The sequence below is a fragment of the Talpa europaea genome (genome assembly GCF_964194135.1).
Source record: "Talpa europaea genome assembly, chromosome: 7".
Classification (NCBI taxonomy): domain Eukaryota; kingdom Metazoa; phylum Chordata; class Mammalia; order Eulipotyphla; family Talpidae; genus Talpa; species Talpa europaea.
This window is the reverse complement of record NC_140074.1, coordinates 101,752,014-101,758,502: the sequence shown is the minus strand read 5'-3', so window position 1 is coordinate 101,758,502 and position 6,489 is coordinate 101,752,014. Positions and strand designations below refer to the sequence as shown.

Genomic DNA, 6,489 nt, shown 5'->3' with positions numbered 1-6,489 from the left:
GTGGGCCCTTTCTCCGCTTGCACTCTTACCTGTTGGGTTCTGTTTGCCTGGAATTCTTGACAGGATCCTATTGGTCATGTGGACCCATGGCCAGGTTCCCATGGCAACTCTTTATGTTCCTCCCTTTATTTATTTTGTGTCCCACAGCATTGTTCAGCTGAGCAAAATGCAGACACTAAGTTTTAATTTTATTAAATGATACCTTCTCAATAAGTCTCTAAATATATAGCATAAATTTTAAGTATCCATTTTTTTTTTTAACTCAATGCACAGACAAAACCAGAATGACATTTCAGGGATTTTCCTTGTAGAAATCCTTGAAACGGTTCATATTGTGAACTGCATATAATCTTTACTGAGAAGCTAAGAATTTGGGCACCTTTCCCAGACTTAAGTGGAAGTTTTTCCTGGGCTCCAATCCTCAAGTCTTGATTCTTTATAATTTAATCAGATAAGGCATTAAAAAAAAAAAAACACCCCCCCCCCAAAAAAAAAACCATATAAAAACCACAATGCTCTTTGACTGGAAGCAGAATGTTAAATTGATGTGTCAGGAGCAGAGCTAGGCTAGGAGAGCACTAAATTGGGCCCTCTGAGTCTGAGCATGTTGTTAGAGCAACAAGTCAAATGAGAGTTCAGTCTTGTGTTGATTATTGAGAATGGTCTAAATGGTGCTTGGATGAAGAATCTGATTACTGTCAGCATTACCAACTGTTGTAACTAGTTTAGACACATTCTGATCATTTATTTTTTTAATGTCATTCTTTTGAACAGCAAGTGTACTTGTGAATACAGAGTATGATAGCAATGCAATATAAAGGGAAAAGAATAAGCTTAAAATTGGTAATCTCATTAAGATATTTGTCATGTAACCATCCCAGGCTGGGTAGGTTCATTGTCAGTTCTCACAGATGAAAAGAGAATTTGGAGTCCTTGTTAGATGTTTGGAGCCTTTTAATGCTGAGACGGGGGACTGTATACACAGGCAGGCAGACAGAGCAAGAGAGACTCAACACTGAGAGAGGCAGAACAGCAACTCCCCTGCCTAGCCCCCTGTACACTGTTAAGTGCCATAACCAAATAATCAATACACTGTTGCCCATCTGTTGTTTGTTAGATGTCCAAATGGTGGAAAACAGCATTTCAAGGTATAGGCTTTCTATGTGTGGGAGGCAAAAAATAGCCTAATTTACCCATTTTCCTTACAATATTCATTCTGTGTTACCAACTATACTGTTCGCTCTGACACCATTGGACCTTCCATAAAATCCATTTTATTTTATTTTTAAAAAAGATTTATTCATTCATTTATTCATTTATTTATACAAGCACTGGGTACAGTCAGAAGCACGGGAGGGTGAGAGAATTCACCAGAGCCGGAACAGGGAGCAGAACAGGCAAAACGACCTAAGTACACTGCTGAGGGGAGCAGCTGGCGCGGCAGGAGAGATCTGCGTGCCATGTGGGAACCTCGGCGGCCAGCCGGGATCAAACTGGTGCTGCAGTGGCTGCAGACAGCTTCACAACGCTGTGCTCAACCGCTGCGCCACTGGAGAGGCCCTCCACAAAATCCATTTTAAATGGAGTTTTATTATTTTCCCTCCCCCATTTGAATAAATTAGCCCAATCTCTGATATGCATTTCTGAGAAAGAAAAGAAAGTTTGAGGGCCCAAATGCACCTGTTTAGCAGGGAGCTAAAGCATGTGGACGCCAGATTTTCAATTTTCATTGCGTTGACAACACTTCTGCAAAGATGATTAACGTAACTAAAACCCAAAAGAGATTCTGCAAGAAGTGTGGGAAGTATCACTCAGAAAGTGACCCAGTGTAGGAAGGGCAAGGATCCCTGCATGGCCAATGAATAAGGTACTATGACGGGAGGTAGGTTGGTTATGGTGGGCAGACAAAGCCAATGTTCTGGAAAAGGGCTAAAACCACAAAGAAGATTGTACTGAGGCAGGAATGTGTAGAACCTAACAGTAGATCCAAAAGGTTGCTGGCCGTTGAGAGAGGCAAGCTTCTGAACTGGGAGAAGATAAGAAGAGAAAGGGTCAAGTAATCCAGTTCTAAGCTTTGGGATTCTTTTGTTATTTTTTTATAGGAAAATGTCGAAGCTACAGAAAAATTGCCTATGTGAAAAGAAATAGCGATATTCTTTTAAAAAATAAAGAAACAAAATGAATGCACAATAACTAAAGACACAGCATACCTGGAGTTTTTTCCTTCACCAGCAAGACAGCCACGCAGTCTAGTGACTGGTGCCTTGCTGCCCTCTGGTGGTTCAGATGGGAATCCTTTGTTAAAGATGTAGGGACCATAATTTTTAATCTTTTAAATATTTTTATTTATATATATTTTACATCATTGCTCATTTTTGTACAATATTTTCTTTTTCCTCTCAATTGCAGTCCCTGGTAAAATTCCCATCACCAATGCATCCGTGCACCATCACCATAATCCCTTGTGCTCTTCCCTCCCCTGTTTTCATCTCCCTCCCCCTCCCCTGTAGAATGTCTCTGATTTATAGTTGCCTGTTCATTATTATTATTATTATTATTATTATTATTATTATTATTATTATTATTATTATTCCTGATTCCTTATTTGATTCCCCTATATTCCTCCTAGAAGTGAAACCATCTGCTATTTTTCTTTCTTCCTTCTGACTTATTTCACTGAGTATAATCCAAGTTGCTGCAAATGGCATATGAGTTTATCTTTTTTGATTGATGAATAGTATTCCATTGTGTATCTTCTTGATCCAGCCATCTATTTTTGGGCATTTGGGTTGTTTCCCCTATCTTTCCCCTATTGCTGGGTAATGTGGTAGCTCCATTTTTAGTAGTTTGAGGAACCTCTACACAGCTGTCCATAGTGGTTGCACCAGTTTGCATTCTCACCAGCAGTGTAGGAGAGTTCCTTTTTCTCCACACCCTCTCCAATGTGTGTTGTTGCTAGTATTTTTCATATGTGCCATTCTCACTGGTGTAAGTTGGTATCTCATTGTGGTTTTGATTTGCATTTCCTTCAGGAAACATTTTTATTGTAAGTTTCCCAGAAACAAAAAACAAGCCAAAATTAAATAAAAATATGAAATGTTTGATGTATATACTTAAGTCAAATACACAAAGAGCAGGAAGTATTATCCTGTAGAAGATTTCAGATTTACAGTGCTCTGACCTTTAAATCAGTGAAATATCATTGAAACTATAACATTTCACCCATAATTTAAGATTCACTTCATTAATGACTCATTTTGTGGAAGTGACCGTTGTTGGGTCACATCTCAATTATAACCTAAAATTCACACACATTGCATGGAGGACAAGAAGACACAGAAGAAAAAGATGGGCCACTCCAGATTGGTAGGTGGTAGTTTTAATAACCAAGGGAACTTCCATAGAGGTTTTGTCAGGGGCAATTGCAAGACAAGTAGTTTCTTGCATCGACCTCCCTGATCTTAAACATTCATGTGGAGGCTTTAACCAAGTTTATACATGTGTACTATCCAGACAGTTTTAGCAGCACGTTTCATCTCAGGCACTCATCTTTGGTCATCTAGAAGGCAAGTGACATACACATACTCTGGGGTTGTGGGGAGGGGAGAAGCCTCCAATTTCGAACTTCTCAGGTCCAGCTTTTGGGTGAGCAGGTGGTTGTGATCTATTGATTTGCCTTCTGCAACAGCTTCCTGGGACCATTTCTAAACACACAGCCTCAGATGAAAGTCCAAATGGAGTAATTCTTTACAAAAGACAACATGTGACACATACAAATATGAATCAAGCTGACAAAGCCTTCATGTCCCCAGTGCTTTGTATATGACCTTGATCCTGAAGACCCAGGATTTTCACTGCTAGAACAAGGAAGTTTCCACCTGGTTGGGATAAAGTACACATACAGAGGAACACAACACAACACAACACACACACACACACACACACACTCACGGAGAACACAGAGTGGTTTCTAGCCCAGGTGGCCCCAGCTCCCCCAGGACTCACTCATGGCTCAGAGCTGTTTCCACCTGAGCAAACACAAGGGCATCAACTCTGATGTCCCTGCTCAGCCCCTTCTCTCTGCAGCGACTGCTCCTATACCAGCATTTCCCTGTCAACCAATATAAACACCAATATGAAGCAAACTTAAAGTTTAGTAAAAGAGAAGTTTATTAGAATTTATTCTGAGCCAAACTGAGACTTCTGGAACATGAGACCAATATTAGATTTATTTATTTTTATTTTTTATTTATTTAAATATTTTATTTTATATAATTCTTACATCTTTTTTCATCTTTGCACAATGTATGCATTTTCATTTTGGTTATATTCCCAATTGCACCCCCCCCTTATTTTGACTCTAGTCCTTCCTTTCCTTGCCCCTCCCTCTCCCTTACCCCCCGTAGTGTGTCTCTGGTTTATAGTTGCTTGTTGATTTTGATTTTTACTTTGTATTGATTAGTCTTTTTCCTGGTCGCTTATTTAGGTTTTCTAAAGTCCTGCTATGAATGAGGCCATCTGGTATTTTTCTTTTTCTTTCTGACTTATTTCGCTGAGCATGATCTCTTCTAGCTCCATCCATGTTGCTGCAAACTGCATGTGTTTATCTTTTTTGATTGCTGAGTAATATTCCATGGTGTATATGTACCACATCTTCTTGATCCAGTCATCTATTTTTGGGCATTTGAGTTGCTTCCATAGCTTAGCTAGTATAAATAGTGCTGCTATAAACATAGGGATGCAGGTGCCCTTTGGAAATAATGTTTCTGTGTCATTTGGGTAAATACCTAGGAGTGGAATTGCTGGATCATATGGAAGCTCTATGTTTAGTAGGCCCAGAAATCGCCACACAGCTCTCCATAGTGGTTGGACCAGCTTACATTCCCACCAACAGTGCAGAAGAGTTCCTTTTTCTCCACAACCTCGCCAACATTTGTTGTTGCTGGTTTTTTTAATATGTGCCATTCTCTCTGGTGTGAGATGGTATCTCATTGTAGTTTTGATTTGCATTTCCCTGATTTCAAGTGATGTTGAACATTTTTTCATATGCCTGTTGGCCATTTGCATTTCCTCTTCAGAGAAGTTTCTTTTTAGGTGTTCAGCCAATTTTTTGACTGGATTATTTTCTTTGTTTTTGTTGAGTCTCATCAGCTCTTTGTAGAATTTTGTGATCAGTCCTTTATCATTAGTGTTGGGTGCAAAAATATTCTCCTAATCGGTGGGGTTTCTCTTTGTTTGGGTTATTGTCTCTTTTGCTGTGCAGAAGCTCTTTAATTTGATGTAGTCCCAGCTGTTTATCTTTGCCTTCACTATCACTGCTTTGGGTGATGTGTCTATAGAGATGTCTTTGATGTGCATATCATGTAGTGTTTTGCCTATATTTTCTTCTATGTTTTTTATGGTTTCAGGTCTTATGTCTAGTTCTTTAATCCATTTTGAGTTGGTTTTTGTGCATGGTGTGGTTTTTGTGCATGGTTTTTATGCATAGTGGTCAAGCTTCATTCTTTTGCATGTAGCGACCCAGTTTTCCTAGCACCATTTATTGAACAAACTTTCTTTGCTCCTATGAACAGTTATATGGAAACAAGTTCAACAATCTAGAAGGGATGGACAAATTCCTACAACTCTACAATCACTCAAAGCTAGATAAAGAAGGCTTGCAGGGAGATGCGCGGGGGCCCTCACTGAGGTGAATGTCCCTCACTGAGTAATCAGAAACCAGGCGCCTGGACACGGGAGCAGGGAGCAAAGGGCGCCATTTCTGTGGACACTGAACTAGGCTACAGCCCATGTCATGGACCTGAGGGCTTTGGAACTGAGACCCGGGGCACGAAATTCGGGGCGTGGAATCCCCACGACGGTGGGGCACAAGACAGACACAGCACCCCAAAGCTGTTGAGGATTTCCCCACCACTCCCACTCTGTTCCCCTGTCCCACGGGGTAAAAAAAAAAACAGCTCCCCAAGGGCACTAGGAGAGATCTCTGGCACCATCTAGAGACCAGAAAAAAAATCACCAACACCCCATAGAATAGGGATCTTTCTTCAGTAAAGACTGCTTGAAACTGGCAGAAGGCTCCCAGAGGAGCCAGAGGTGAGCTGGGAAGTTTGCCCACGCCAGGCCCCTTCTTGTCCAGCAGTCTGAGCCCTGAGGGGGAGTGGGCACCCAGGGCCGGGGCAGACCAGGCACGCGGAAGAGTGTGCCTATCTCCGAATTGCCATTCTAGAATAGGGACCTTTCTTCAATAAAGACTGCTTGAAATTGGCAGAAGGCCCCCGTGGAGCCAGAGGGAGAAGGTTCCCTGTGCAGTCAGAGGTGAGCTGAAGGCCCCCACAAGCCCAGTACCACCTGGCAGGAAGTGGGAGCCCAGAGGAGGATCAAGAGATTTGGAACCCAGAGTGCAATCCAGCTGCCCCCCCCCACCAGGGAAGTCTGTGGGACTTCAACACTCACATTTATAATTAAACACAGAAGGAGGAGAGATTCTGT

At 41.4% G+C, this 6,489-nt stretch overlaps 1 pseudogene across 1 annotated transcript; it reads left to right on the top strand.

The window, feature by feature from the left end:
- The first annotated feature begins 1,754 nt into the window (after positions 1-1,754).
- On the top strand, positions 1,755-2,071 carry LOC311174724 (large ribosomal subunit protein eL42-like; annotated as a pseudogene). Its single transcript has one exon. The product of its transcript is annotated as a large ribosomal subunit protein eL42-like (transcript).
- Positions 2,072-6,489: the final 4,418 nt, after the last annotated feature.